General features: G+C 43.8%; 1 pseudogene across 1 annotated transcript; it reads right to left on the reverse strand.

The window, feature by feature from the left end:
* Window positions 1-3,962: 3,962 nt before the first annotated feature.
* Window positions 3,963-6,259, reverse strand: LOC308566006 (serine/threonine-protein phosphatase 4 regulatory subunit 3B pseudogene; annotated as a pseudogene). The gene is made up of 2 exons: window positions 4,902-6,259; window positions 3,963-4,742 (listed from the first exon to the last, which is right to left on the reverse strand). The product of its transcript is annotated as a serine/threonine-protein phosphatase 4 regulatory subunit 3B pseudogene (transcript).
* Between the last annotated feature and the right edge of the window lie 8,953 nt (window positions 6,260-15,212).

Here is a 15,212-nt window from a genome sequence, read left to right on the forward strand (position 1 = left end):
ATTATATGTAACAGAAATATGGCAAAATGTTAGCATTTGTTAAATCATTACAACTGCTATATGGGTGTTGGTTTCATTATTAGTCTCTGTACTTTTCCTGGATCTACTATGACAAAAATCAATAAATACAATTTATAGAATTAACAAAGCAGGGGACACTATCCTTCAGGGGCAGGCAAAGGAAATGTCAACATCGTGTTAATTTAGAGTTGGCTGGGCTTCCTAGAATGAAGCTGCTTCAGAACTCCCAAGCAGTCTTATCTGCACATCTTTTGAAAAAGGCTTAATTGTTGCCTCCGGCCCACAGGACGATCTCATCGCATTGCTCCAGGGACACTACGGTTTACCGTGAAAGGACATTTTCAACAAGTACTAAAGATCGTCCCCATGTTGGCTGGTTGGGAAACTCTGGTGAGTGAATTCAGAAACTAAATTGTTCTGATTCTTTCAAGCTTTGAGACTTTGGACAAAGTAATGAATAACCCTTAGTAATGAACATGCCTTGTTTATTTTTAGTCCTTTGAATGCAATCAAGGAAGGGAAAGAAGTGCTCAGGAGGCCCCCAAAGGCACTTTGGCACTCACCAAAGCAGCGGGTGGGTGAATGAGGCAGTGGGGCCTATGACCGAGTCCTATTTCTATGTTATTCAATAACACAAGGAAGCACGCTGCTAGTTCAAAGCATTATTTCTCTTCAAGTGTCTCCCCGTAGCTTTTGGTAATGCTAGAGCAATTTCAATGTACCAAGTGTCTTTGAGTAGTTGTCTAAGGGGGTAAAGGTAAGAAAAAGGAAAGGGCAGACAGAGAGCATTTGACCACGAAGACCGAGGATGTCATTGGTCTGTGGAAGAATTCCTTGGCTAGTGCTCTGGGAAGTGGGGTGCTTCATAGCATACATGCTCTTAAAAGCAAGGGGGCTTTGGGGATGCTGCATTAGTGAGGATGCTTATGGCTGGCAGTGACCACAGACCCAACTCAGGATGGCTTAGCCCACGAGGGGATTTATGACCTTGCCTCACAAGTCCCAATGCAGGCAGGCCCAAGGCACAGCAGGGCGCTGGCTCCACTTCCGTGTGGGTTCTGGATTGTTCTCTGTGTTGCCTTCATCCTGCAGCAGCACCGAGCATCCCGTCCATTCACGACAGTGCCTTGTGGTCTTTAGCCCCAGCCTTGGCTGGGAAAGTACATATTCATTAGAGAATCCCAGGAATGGACTCTTTTGTGATGAGGAGGTGCTGGAACCAGCTGCCACTGAGGACAGCTGGGGTTGAAAGGCTCAGGGTGCTACAGAAGTAGGAAAGGCACGTGTAACGGCAATAGGTCAGCTCCGGTTCTTGAGGACACAGCCACCCCAAGTCACTGTTTTCCGACTTCTGAGATAAAGCAACCAGCAAACCAAGTGAAAGCAACTCTGTGCTCCATAGATTACTGCTGGCCTTGAGGACACAATCTCTTCTCAAAAGTGGTCTTCGAAGAGGCTGCTCTCAGGAGACACACATTTTTCCTGTCAACACTCTAGAAATGTAAAACTATTATAAAATTTAAAGTTTAGTAAAATTAAAATAATCAGGCTAGTAGAATAGCAACAATAACAAGAAGAAAGGTGTGAAGAAGAAAAAACAGGACAGAGGGGCAAATAGAAAATAACAGCAAATGATGGACTTAAGCCCAACCATGTAGATAATTATATTAATTGTAAATGGCCTAAATACTCCAAATAAAAGCCAGATATCATCAGATCGAATAAAAATAGACAAGATCCAGTATCTGCTGTGTATGTAAGAAACCACTTTAAATAAAGACATAGATTAAAATAAAAAGATGACAACACATATGCCAATCAAACACTAAACAAGAGAAAGCTGGTGCAGACACATTAATATGGGACAAAGTTGAGTTTATAACAAGGAATATTTCCAGGGATAAAGAGGAATGTTTCATAATAATACAGAGGTGAATTCATCAAGAGGACATAACAATCCTTAATGTGTACGCACTTAATAACAGAAATTTGAAAAAGACAAAACGAAAACTGAAAGGAGAATAGAGAAATAGAGAGTTTCAGCTGGAGATTTCAACAGTCTTCTCTCAGTAATTGATAAAACAAGTAGAAGAAAGAAAATCAGTAAGAATACAGAAGATAAATGAAGATAGAGAAGATCTGAATGAAACTATCAATATTCCTCCCCCAAACAGCAGAATGACACACATATCTTATATCGATGGCTGTCACTTCTTTATTGTCTAAAAGTCTCTGCCTCTTAATTGAAATGTTTAGTCTCTTGATATAATTTCTTATTTTTACAGGGTCATATTTTTTAATCAAATGTATTGGGTTACATTGGTTAATAAAATGATTTAGGTTTCCGGTGTATAATTCTATAATACATCATCTGTATATTGTATTGTGTGTTCACCATCCCAAGTCATGTCTCTTTCCATCACCATTTACAGGGTCACATTTTTAATTCCTGAGTTTTACGGTTCCGCATTAATATCACCACATGTATACAAATGGTATAAAACAAGTACAGTGGTATTTTAAATACAAGATAAACATCTGTTTTATTGAAAAACTATACCACAGACAACCCATCTTTTCCAACCAACAGTCAAAATTAAAATTAACTACAAAATCTCCAAAAGGGAAAACTGCTTCAGTTTAGGCTATTCCAAGAAAAATGGATGCATAACATATTACAAGGGTGATCTGAAGATTGTGGCTGGAATGGCTATTTTTAGCTTTTTCCCCCAATGCATTTGAGGGATGTTTTTCTCAGTATTATGTCAGATCATAGATGAGCAAACTAACATTAAAATATTTACAGTTAACTTGCTTGCTCTAAAAATAAAACCTCTTAACTGTTTGCCTCAAATTATTATTTTAAATTCATTTACGTGCATGGAATGTGCTTTTACTCTTTTAAAAAAGCAGCTTTCCTATTTCACCCTTGTTTGTTTATGGAAAAGCTTCATGTGCTGCATACTGACTTCGACAGTGAAGTAACTTCTTGGATCACAATGGCCTCTAGATATTAAATTCCACTTAATTCAGCACGATTCTTTGTATATTAGTCTTTATAAATTACGCTTTAAAATTGCCTGCAGCTCTGGAGAGGCAATTTACTAACAAAGCAGAAAGTAACTTCAAAGTATCTTCCACAAAAGCCTGTACTGGTTGAAAGCATTCTGTTCAATCTCCTTCTGTTTCTAGAGAAAGCCATTTTGGACTGAATACTACCGGACTGATTCCTGGCATGTTATCTCTAAAAGTGCTGATCTTAAATTTACATGAACAAAACTGTCCATTTTGAATCCAGCTTGTTTGTTTCCATCAAAATACATATGAAAATTCCTGGTGTAGAAAACTCAACATGTGCGGTAATGCAGGGTGTACTTTCCTCCAACTACATAGAAAGGCTGAATTTCTGTTAAATCTTCAAAGAAATGGTCCCAACAGCTTAACTTCATTTGTTACGATAGCTGAATTTGTTTTCCATAAAATTTCTTTTAAGAAGAGGCAACTGATTGAAAGAACAGCATGGCCAGCACCGTTACACAAGTAATGTTATTGGGTGTTCATCTGAAGTTGTAGAATTGTTTCTAGATGGATAACCCTGCATTAATATTATTTTATCAACCTCGTACTTCCCCTAAAATCATCCCAAAACCCTGAGAATTTCCTTGCTGAGAAGCTATCTCCCAGGTTCTGGTTATTTACATTTTTTGTTGTTTTTGATAGCCTGTAAGGCAGACCCTTTAAATACTAGCAAGCGATCAAGTTCCTGGGAAGCCTGTTTTTTTACAGAACTAAAGTCTCCTAGCTGGTATGCCAGGTGTCTTTTGCTACTCCTTGTATATTTAAAAGTTGAAGCGAGAAAGCTTTCTGATTCAGATGTTCAGCTCATTGGACAGTTGAGGCATTTTAGTTAGACCACATGTTGAGGGTCCCCAGTAAATATTTTATGAGCTAAGATGAGGTCTTTTCCTGGATGGTGTGTCTTCTTCTCCATCTTCCTGTTCATCATCTGGATAATCCACTAAACCTACCAGACTTCCGTTGGTGGCTGTTACTGATGTGGCCAAGTGTGTAGTTTTGGAAGAGGACCATTGGAACTTGCTGGTGGTGTCGGCACCACTACGGGTTTACTGTCTGCACTGCTTCTCCATCAGCAGCACCGGCGGAGTGGACGAAAGTAAATTAGAAGCCACCAGAAGATGTCCTTTTGGGAAGGTTTTCGTTGTCTTCACTTTCTTTGGTTTTCTTAGTCTCTGTGAATTTTTCATAACTCTCTGGAAAATCATCTTCTGGCTTAGATGTTTCCACTGGTGCCACAGCCGCTTTTCCCGCCTCCTCTTCACCTTTGTTGAACCACTTTTCTTCATTCTCTCCCAAGGCTCTTGCTTCTCTGTGAAATCTGTTACTATGCAGTGCAGATGGTACACTGATCAGTTTCTCCTTTTGTCTGCCTTTGTCTTGTTCGTAGTTAGTCCTCAATCCTTTGAATGTCTGAACATATTCAATCGATTCAAGAGCTTTATAAAATTTTCAACTATATGAGCAATAAGAGGCTTGATATCTTCCATTCTTATAAATTCAAATAACTCAGTTTAACAGCTTGTCCCCAGTTCCATTATCCCAGAGAGTACTTACAACTGGTTTCAAAACACTTCCCTTGGTGATGTAACAATTATAAATTTCATCTTGAAGGCCAGTTATCTGCCTCATAAAACAAAGAGCACACAAGGCCAGGAAAGTGTGCTTTGAATTCATTAAGACCAAGACTCTTCTTAGCAAGTCCTTGTTCATAATTTGGTTTTTTATGTGATATGTGTGATATTCCATGCAAAATGTGAGTAGCTCTAAAATTAAGGCAAGCAGCTGTGCTGTTTGCTAATTATCAGGATAAATCATGCTGTTTTTGTTAGATCCAACTGCATTATCCTTTTGACATTTGTCTTCTTAAGTATTGGTCAAAAGTGGTGCTGTGAGGACATGCATACAATGGTTGTAGAGGAAATTTAGAAGTTCACTTTTTTCAGTTTTATTAGTTGTAGCCAGCATGTTCTCTGGATCAATTAGAGTACAAAAAAGTCTCATTAACTGAACAGCATGTCCTAGATCATTTGTTCAATTACTACATCAATGAGAAGAATATCATAGTCACTCTGCTGGGCTTTTTAAATTACAAATTCTGGAACCATGGATGGACTAAAACTCCACTAGGTAAGAAAATGTATCTGTAGCAGCTGCTCTGACCTGCAAATCATTCATGCCCATTACAATTTCAAGAGCAGGAAGAATCCCCAACTTTGCCAAAGTTTTGAAAAATGCATCCCTCTTTTGAGGTGGTAATGTCAATTCAAACCTTTTATCATCATCTGTAACCTCACGCATTAATTGTGCAAAACCTTCAGACAAAAACTCCTCATCTTTCTGCAACATGCTGACAATCTCAACTTTGTGGAAGAAAAGAAAAGATCTAAGAGTAGAAAGAAAATTCTCTTCAAAAATGGATGGTGTAGGCAAAACAATGTCCTGAATGTACAGCACCCTGCAAGTCTGATGCACTTTCTACCTTAGTCCAGAGTCGGTTATTGGTATGACTTCCTTAAGCTTTGCAGTTTTGGTCAGGAGTTCTCTACGCCTTTTTGGCTGAGCCAAAACAGGGTCACACTCAGGGCATCCAACGGCACCCACGTTACACTCAGCAGAAAACATTACCTCGAACAGAACTGCCTTAGTTAGGAACAAGGTTCCTCTAATAATTTCATACAGTGGTGTAAGCCCTCAGTGTTTTCTAGGTTCTCAGAAGCTTGGAACTGCTGCAGTAGTTTTTAAACGTAGCCTTCAGTTTTCAAGGCCAGATAGGTGAGGAGAGAACTGAGGTAATCTCTTCAAGTTTATTGAGTTTACATGTGGGCAGGCCAACCAGAGGGCTGGTTTCAGGCATTTCTTCAAACCTTTTTTTCATTCATTGACGAGGTCCAGTGTGACTTGTACTGATGGATCCTTACCTTGAACCTGACCAATTTCCCCCCAAATCTTATCACAGCCCAGCTTTTTCCTCAAAACTTAGAGCCAGATCACAGTTTTCAGCTTCTGACCAAACAATGAATGTATCCTGTTGCTTCTGATATGCAATGTTTGGATTTATCTTTGATTCCAAGAGTAGTGATCTCTCTGCCAGAACCAGCAGCGACATCCCCTTGAGCTCCTCTATGTAAGTGGCAGGGACATGCCCATTGCAGGTCTTCATTCAGGTGCAGACCTTCACTCCCCGACACCTGCTGCAACTACTGCACATGTGCCATCTTGATATAATTTCTGATGGGGTGGGTTTATGAATCATCTTGCTTTGTTTTATATTTGTCCCATGTGTTCTTTGTTCCTTCTTTCCTGTCCTCTCATAGATTATTATTTCATATTTCTTTTATCTCCTCTTTTGATTCTTAGCTGTGCTTCTTTGTTTTATTTTTTAAGTGGTGGCTCTAGTGATTTCAATATGCAACCTTAATATATCATTGTCAGCATTGAATAACCTGAAAACACTATATGTCATTTTACCCCTCCATTCTTTAGTGGTCTTTTTGTCATGTGTTTTACTTCTACATATGTTACAAACCCACAATACTTGCTATTATTTTTATCTAAACACTCAAACATCTTTTAAAAATTAAAAAAAAATTAAAAACAATCTTTTATATTTACCCACATACTTACTTTTCCCACTGCTTTTCATTCCTTCCTGTAGGTTCAGTCTTCCAGATGAGGTAACTTCCCTTTAGCTTACAAAAACCTCTAGATTATAGTGATGTAAACAAAATAGCACATTTCTTGTGCTTTGGGTCTGTTGGTAACACAGTCTCTCAGATTTTGTTTGTTTGAAAATGTCCTTTTATTCTCTCCCTCATTTTGAAGTATATTTTCACTGGATGTAGACTTCTAGGTTGACATTTGTTGTTTTTTATTCCATCATTTTAGTGATGTTATTCCATTAGCTTCTGGGTTTTCTTGTTTCTGATTAGAAGTCAGCTGTCATCTATGTCTCTCCTCCCTTCCCCCAAATACAAAGTTTCTCTTTCCCTTCTAGCTTCTTTTACAAGTTTCCTCCTATCTTTGATTTGTCAGTAGGATGCGCCTCGGAGTGGTCGATGGTTGTATTCATACAAAGCTGGGGCTTTGCTGAGTTTCTTGAATCTGTGGTTTAATGTCTTTAATTAATTTGAGGGTTTTCTGACTATTAAATCTGCAAATAATTATTTTGCCCAGTTTTGTTTTTTCTCTCTTTGCCTGGGACTTCAATTCCATGTATGTTACATTATTTGATATTGCCTCCTGAGTTTCTAATATTTTTGTTTTTAATCTTTTTCCCCCTTTGTGCTTCTGTTTAGATCAGTTATATTGACTTGTATTCAAACTCTCCAGTGCTTTTTTCCTTGTATTCAGTGTTCGCAGGAATGTGGTTCATTTACCCTTCTTTGTGTCCGTAGCTCTTCACTGTTCACTGGCTTTAAATAACTAAAGACACAGATATAGATATTCCCCTTCCCTTGGCAAGAGCACCAATCTTTCACAATTGCCTACATTCTAATTGGGAGAGAAACCTGCAGTGGTTCTTAAATCATCTGAAATCATCCAAGGAACTTGTCAAATTCATATTTCTGAAAAACACCACCAGACACCAAGATGATGCTGATGCAGGAGTCCCCAAGGCACCCTTTGAAAAATATGAATTTAGTGTTAAAAGCCTGACGTAAAAAAATACAAATCAGCCTCATTTGAGACCAAAGCTATCAGATGACTTTACTAAACTCAAATTTAAAAACAAAACATTTAAACAAACTGGTGCACATGGAAACAGGCACAGCCTAAAATTGCCAAAGCCAGGTAGCTACTTCATTTCATAAGGTATTGATCTCATGTTGGGCTGTGGTTCCTCAGTGAGCCGACTGGAAACTTAATTAGACAGCTCAGGGAGACAAGAATATCTTCAGAGATGCCTCCCTTTGTGTAGTCGGGCTTGTATGACCCTTTAGAGGATCTCTGAAGGGGAATGTGAATGATTGAGAACACCTAGATTTACTATGTGCCAATCAGTCCTAAGGTTTCATGGCCTAGAGCAAATACCAAGAGCCAAAGACATTAGCTGGCATATCGTGTGGCTATCAAGTAAGGATTCTAATTTTTGAACAAACATACCCGAAATTGTTGTAAACAAGTGCTGCCCTCTTCAACAAGGTACAATGAAAAAGAACAAATAAATTGAGCATCGACTCACTCCATTGGTTTGGGACCCTGAGGAGGTATGCTGGGAACTCAGGTCAGTCTGGCCAAGCAGGAAGGGAGCCTTCACCTGCCAGCAAGGCTGCCAGGAGCAGGCCTGGGGTCAGTGGGAGCACAAGCGCCGCCTTCCTGGTCTCACAGTGGGTCTGTGGGAGAAACTGGACTCCCGTGGGCCTGTGGGAGAAACTGGAAGCTTCTCCCAGGGGAACAGTGAGTGCAGAGGCCCCGGGTGGGTAGGAGGCCGGCCAGCCGCAGAGCGGGTGAGGAGCCGAGGGAGGTGTGCTCGTGAGCTCCAGTGGGCCCGAGGGGGGCTAGCTGCGCAGCAAGGGCGTCTGGGGAATTGGCGAGAGCAGCAATAACGCACTCTCGGTGACTCTCATAGCTTAGACCTAATTCCGCTTTATCTAGAGACAATATTTTTTTTTGGGGGGGGGCATGGTTTTAATAGATGCTTTGAATTTTCCAGGAAAGCAAGCCCCTCATCAGCGGGGGAGCGGGGTCTGTGTTTTGTCTTTGCAGAGCCTTACCACGAGTCGCTTTCTCTTTCTGCTTCGTGGACGCGACAGTCGCCTGAGCTGCTGGTGCAGGCTCCGGCCGTGCGCATTACTGCAGGATCCTGAGCTGGCGGTGAAGCGTGTGTTTTATTCTAAGTCACTATCCTTCGTTTCCCCTGACATTACAGTTGGGCAAGTGTCATGGGTGCTTTACAGTCGGGGCGGATGTTGGTTGTGTTGTCTGCCAGCTTCCTTTCGGGCCGGTAGAGGGGGTGCCTGTGAAAGGACCTGTGCAAGGGCTCTGAATTCACGTGTGGCGTTTCTGTCGTCTGGCGTCCTCCAGGCCCCTCTTGCTGGCGCTGAGAACACCTTGTGGGGTGGGAGCTACAGGAGGTTGAGATGCCAGAGGGGAGATGAGGGGGCTGCTTGGTCTGACAAAGGGTATTTTCCCAACAAAGGGCAGGGTGGAGGGTGTGTGGGGGGAGCCAGAGGAGGGGGAAGGAAAGGAAACCCCGCCCTGTGCCACTTAGAGAGTTTAAAGTGATCACACAACCCACTCTCCCCACTCATTCGTTCAACAAACGCTTATCGAGGCCTTGCCTTGCGGGGGGAACTGTGTCGTGGGGTGTAAGCATGAGCAGGATAGAGTCCTTGACCCAGGGGAGTTCAGGTTTAGAGAAAGAGGCAGGTTCATTTTAAAGTGGGTGGAGTCCCCGTGAGAGAGAAATGCCCGGCTTGTCGCCAATGAGGGGCACCTGCGGCCCGAGGGAGGCCAGGCTTCCTGGGGCAAGGGAGGCCCCGACGGCTCCATTTCACAGCCGAGGAGACTGAGGCTCGCCAGAGAGCCTGTGGCCGAATTAGACACCGCAGCACTGGCGGGGGAGGGCGCCGCTCCCCTCAAACGGTTGTGGCCGAAGGAAATCTGGCTTCGTGCACCACAGGGAGAGCCTGGGGGTGACGGGAGCGAACCTGGAAGCGCGCAGTCCAAGGCCAGAGGACTTCCAGACACACGGAGAGGATTCCCAAGAGGTAGCGGGAGGGACAGATGTGAGCCCTTAGGCGATTCCAGAATGAGCTGCCGGGGCTTTGGGGCTCCTGCGGGTTCCCGCGGTGGGGCAGGGGCAGGGGAGGGAGCTGAAGAGCCCGGGCTGGTTCTGTCGCAGTTCAGTGCATCTCTCCCTTCGCTCTCCCCGCACCCGCGCTCCCCACGCAGGCCCAGGGCCCTCGCAGCTCCTAATCGCGGTGCGTGTCATTCATTCCCACAGCAGCCCTGCGAGGGGGTTCTCCCTCCCCCCTTCCCTCTCTCTCCCTCTGATGAGAACACTGGGGCTTCAGAGTTAAGCAGCTTGTTCCACGTTGCATCTGGAGTGTGAACCCTGGGCCCTGACTTCAGAGCCCAGGTCCTTAGCTGGAGCGTGAACCCTGGGCCCTGACTTCAGAGCCCAGGTCCTTAGCTGGAGCGTGAACCCTGGGCCCTGACTTCAGAGCCCAGGTCCTTAGCTGGAGCGTGAACCCTGGGCCCTGACTTCAGAGCCCAGGTCCTTAGCTGGAGCGTGAACCCTGGGCCCTGACTTCAGAGCCCAGGTCCTTAGCTGGAGCGTGAACCCTGGGCCCTGACTTCAGAGCCCAGGTCCTTAGCTGGAGTGTGAACCTTGGGCCCTGACTTCAGAGCCCAGGTCCTTAGCCGGAGCGTGAACCCTGGGCCCTGACCTCAGAGCCCAGGTCCTTAGCTGCCACACTAACACTGAGACCACGCGAGAGCGAATCCCCGGATGCCTGGTGTTAGGCCAGTACGCAAGGAGTGTGCTAGCTGCTACTTAAGGACCCCTCCTAGGAGCTTTATCTTCTCAATCCTCACATCTCTATGAGCACAGCACAGCCATTGCCCCATCTTACAGGGGAGGAAATTGAGGCACAGAGATGTTATTAACTTGCCCCAGGTCATGCAGCTGGAAATGCGTGGGCCGGATTGGAATTCAGATGTGTCAGATTCCAAAGTCCCCGTACTTGCAGCTGTGATATGGAAATTATGAAAATCAGCTAATGCCTCAAGTGATGTTTCGATATTCTAAATCGGTGGTTCCCCATTGGGGCAATTTTACCCTCTGGGGGACATTTAGCAATATCTGGAGATATCTTTCATTGTTGTAACTGGGAGGGGAGTGCTACTGGCATCTCATGGGTTAGATTCTGCTAAACATCCTGTACTGCGCAGGCCAGCTCTACAAAAAAGAATTAACAAAATGTTCATAGAGCTGAGGTTGAAAAACCCTGTTCTAAGTGGGCCCACCCTAGCCCCCAGACCTGGCCAAAACCACAGGAGCACACCTCACCAGCCTCCAGGTCAAAGCATGAACACTGACCCTGGACAAGGCCAAGGGCAGAGTTCCTCAGAGGTGGAGCATCCATTTCTTATTTGATAGTTGTTGGGTGTTTCTCAGGATAGAGTTAAGGCTTTTCACGTCTGAAGGACTTTTTGAATATTAAGCTCTGTCAGGGCTGCAGCTTGCTGTTGTTGGTGCAGGTCATGCCCTTGGGATGAGCCAGGGCTTGAGTCCCTGGCATATCTTGTTCTAATTTGCACAAAAGCACCGAATGAGCTAGAAAACACCCATTGCCCCACAGGGCCCAGGTGCGAATAGCTGAGTGTTAGATCCTGTTGATTGAAAAAATATACAATGATCCCGCACTATTCTGAATTCAGTAACACTAAGGTGAACTTACAACGTATTAATCAAGCAACACTATCCTTTTGAAAAATTGTAATGCCAGAGGTTATTTATTCAATCTACAGACAGTGCTTGGCCTGCAAGGATCTGGGGACTCTTTGCAATAACTCCAAGTTGCTCCAAGAGTCTGGGGCTACAGGTGAAACAGTCCTGCACTAGATCACTGTACACGAAAGTCGTTCTGTTCCCCAGTTTAAGAACTTATTTTAGGGGCAGAAGGCCAGTTGGCAATAGATGAACATTTTAAATATTATTGTTACCCAATGAAAAATTCAAGCTTTAAACATTTTCAGTTTTCCAAGTTGTTTGAAAAAAAATTAAGCCCTTGGATAAAAACCAGAGCTATAATGGCACAGTCACCCCTCTCCCAGCCTCTTCTGCCGGGTCTGCCTCAGCTCTGTTCTTCCTACATTTGAAGGTCTTCAGATGTCCCATAGGTTAGCACCATCCAATAGGTTTACAGGGCGGGGCACAAGTAGGTTTACAGTTGTTCGTATGGGAAATAATGCAATAATTAATAAATAATACAAGAATGAGCTGTTTAACATACAATTGTGAACCTACTTGTGCCCCACCCTGTATAATGCAAGCCACCTGTGGAATGTAAAACTTTCTAGTAGCCACATTAAGGCAGTAAAAAGAAAGGTGAAAGTAATTTTAACAATATATTTCATTTAACCCAACATATCAAAAATATTATCTTTTCAACATGTAAACAATATTTTTAAAAATATGAAAAAATACTAGAAATAACGTATGTGCTGACATGAGCCCCACAACATGAATATCTTCCATGATGTAACAGTTAGAACCAAGTGTCGTCCCACCAAAACCAGTTTGTATGTAATAGAAAAACGTTTTTCACTGCTTCCATTTTAAAATAAAATGTAAATTAATCGAAGCTGAATAAAATATAAAACTCAGTGCCTCAATCCAATCATGTGCCTCAATCCAATCATTGTGGCCACATGAGGAGTGGCCACTGTACTGGACGGCACAGCTCCAGACCTTCCACGCGTTTTAACAGGCCTGTTTCTGAACCTCATAGGCCCCATTACCACATGCCCGTGGTTTGGAGAGACGTTCTAGAACCTTCCCTGTGCAACATGATAGCAAAGCCGTGGTGGTTGTTAGCATGCTCTCCCTGTGGCGTTTGTCCATTTCATGCTGATGTTCCCCTGCTGCTCTGAAGAGTGTAATCTGCTACCTTGGCCCCATAGTGATCACCACCCACAGTTGAAGGCCATTCCCCAGCGGGCTGGTTTTCGGGGAGTAATGGGGCTTTGACCTTGTCTCCAGGAGTGTGATTTTCAAAAGGATAAAGGAAAGCAAACTCGCAAGGAAAAAATTCATGGGTGAAGCTCAGGCTGAAGCTGAGTAGGGAAGAGGCTGGAAGGGTGGCGGGGTTCCATCTGTGAGGGAAATCCAGCCCCCCACTTGGAGGAAGGGCTGTGGTGTGGTCAAAGCCGGGAGGAAGAAAGGATCTGTAGAAAAAACATTCAGGCAGAAAAGTTTAAATGGACACAGAGCAGCAAACCCAAGGTGTACACAGTTACTATGAAATAGGACATAGTCAGTACCTCTACTGACCTCTCTCGGCTATTCCAGAATATTTTAGTAATTAGACACACCCCAAACATGTTTAGCATCGCACCACCTGCTGCTTCGCCCGGCCAGCGTTATTTGTCATCACATCTGATCTCAGTGTTTGCCATATTATTGGATATCCTATGAAACAGAATCTAAAAATACCTGTTTTCCCTCTAAATCATCCCTAACCTTGCGACTGGGGTCGAAACTATAACATTGGTGTTGCCTATTTCTTTCACTTTCAAGGATGCGGTGATAATACTGAGTCCCCGTCTCACGCTAGTCTCTGCCTGTGTGCGCCTGGCTTGGTGCTTGAAGGCTGTATCTCCCAGTTAGAGCCGTGCAGGGATCCCACGCCCGTATGGGCTACGGTTTCCTGCCTTAACCTGAACAGTCCCGTCTCTCCCAACTGAAGGTCCTCAGCTGAGGTTATTTTCAGCTCTGAGAATCTCTCCAGAGCTGTTTCTGTTGCGCAGGACGGAAGGATAAAGGCTCCACAGCTGCCCACAGTCAGCTCAGTGCCTCTAAGTCGGGCCCCGCGTCCAGCGCGGCTTCCCTCTCGGGAGGGGCCCTGTAGGCCAGGCGCCGGGGCAGGGCAGCTGCAGCAGCGGGGTCCCCTGGGCTTGCGCTGTGCCCCGGCGGGCCTGCGGTGGGAGCACCTTCCTGCACGTGCTGAGGAAGCCAGTTAAAGCAGAAAGGCCCTGACGACCGCCACTGTTGCCCCCAACGTAGCCGTTAAGCATACGGCGTTCAGAGGGCAGCCCGGCGCTCCTTGTGCCCCTGCAGCAGATCACGCATGCTGCCTAATGTTTTCTGCAATAGTCTCGAAAACCCTCTTTATATTTATCAGAAACCAGAAGGGCAGGAGTATCGGCTGCAAGGTCAGTTCAGAGAGAAACGCACATTTCCCTGTTTTCATGTTCTGCAAAGCACTTATGTCAAACATACAGTCGCCTCCAGGGCCTACGACCATATAACCTTTTATCGGCGAAAGCTAGATTGTTTGAGAACTTTATTTCTTAAAGTTCTTGAACTATTTTTCCCGCAGAAATGTACATCGCCCCTGACTCTGAAAATAGAAAGTGCCTGATTTCCTCCTTGCTTTCACTTTGAACTGCTGTACACTATTTGTTTTCATTTTCCAGAAAGGGTTAAGCTTCTTAGAGACATTGACCCCGAGTGGGAATAATTGGGCAAGGCCCTGAACTGGTTCTTTATGAGAAATACAAGCCTCTGAGGGATTCTAGCCTTTGAGAACCATCACGGAATTTGCCCAGGAAGCATGACATTGGTGAGAAGGGAATATAGGTGCCTTTTACCATGTTTACATGGACATGGATTCTGGGTTTTACAAATGGAGAAATTTTGTACAGGTCCGTGGGGATTGTGGACTGAAATGTAGAGAGAGAAAAGAAAGATTCTTTTGTATTTTAAGACCAAATAGTATAGTGAGAGTAGACAGGCAAAGGTATAATGACATTGTTTTCTTTCTTTACTTCTCTTTTGGGGCATCTCAGAGAGAACCCAGTTTCGCAACATGGATCGAAGGTATATTAAAAGTTTTTAACCCAGAGTAGTCAAACCACTCTGAAAAAGAACAAAGTTGGAGACCCATACTCCCCATTTTCAAAACCTACTGCAAAGCTACTGTGATTAAGACAGTGTAGTGTTGGCATAGGATGGGCACATGGACCGATGGAATAGAATTGAGAGCTCAGAAACAACCCCGCTGATCTACAGTCAACTGATTTTCAACCAGAGTGTCACGACCATTCAATGGGAAAAGAGTAGTTTTCTCAACAAATGGTCTGGGACAATTGCTTATCCACATGCAAACAAGAGAACCTGGAACCCTCCCTCACACCACCCATGAAAATTAATTCAAAATGGATCAAAGATCTAAATATAAGGCCTAAAATTATAAAACTCCTAGAAGAAAACATAGATGTGAATCTCTGTGACCTGGGATTTGACAATAGTTTCTTAGATATGATCCAAGAGCACAATATAACTGGAGGAAAAAAAGATAAACTGGACTTAATCAAAATTAAAAACTTTTGTATGTCAAAAGACACTATTAAGAAAGTAAAAGACACCCCAAAGAATGAGAGAA

This window comes from Miniopterus schreibersii (genome assembly GCF_964146895.1).
Source record: "Miniopterus schreibersii genome assembly, chromosome: 13".
In the NCBI taxonomy this organism is placed as follows: domain Eukaryota; kingdom Metazoa; phylum Chordata; class Mammalia; order Chiroptera; family Miniopteridae; genus Miniopterus; species Miniopterus schreibersii.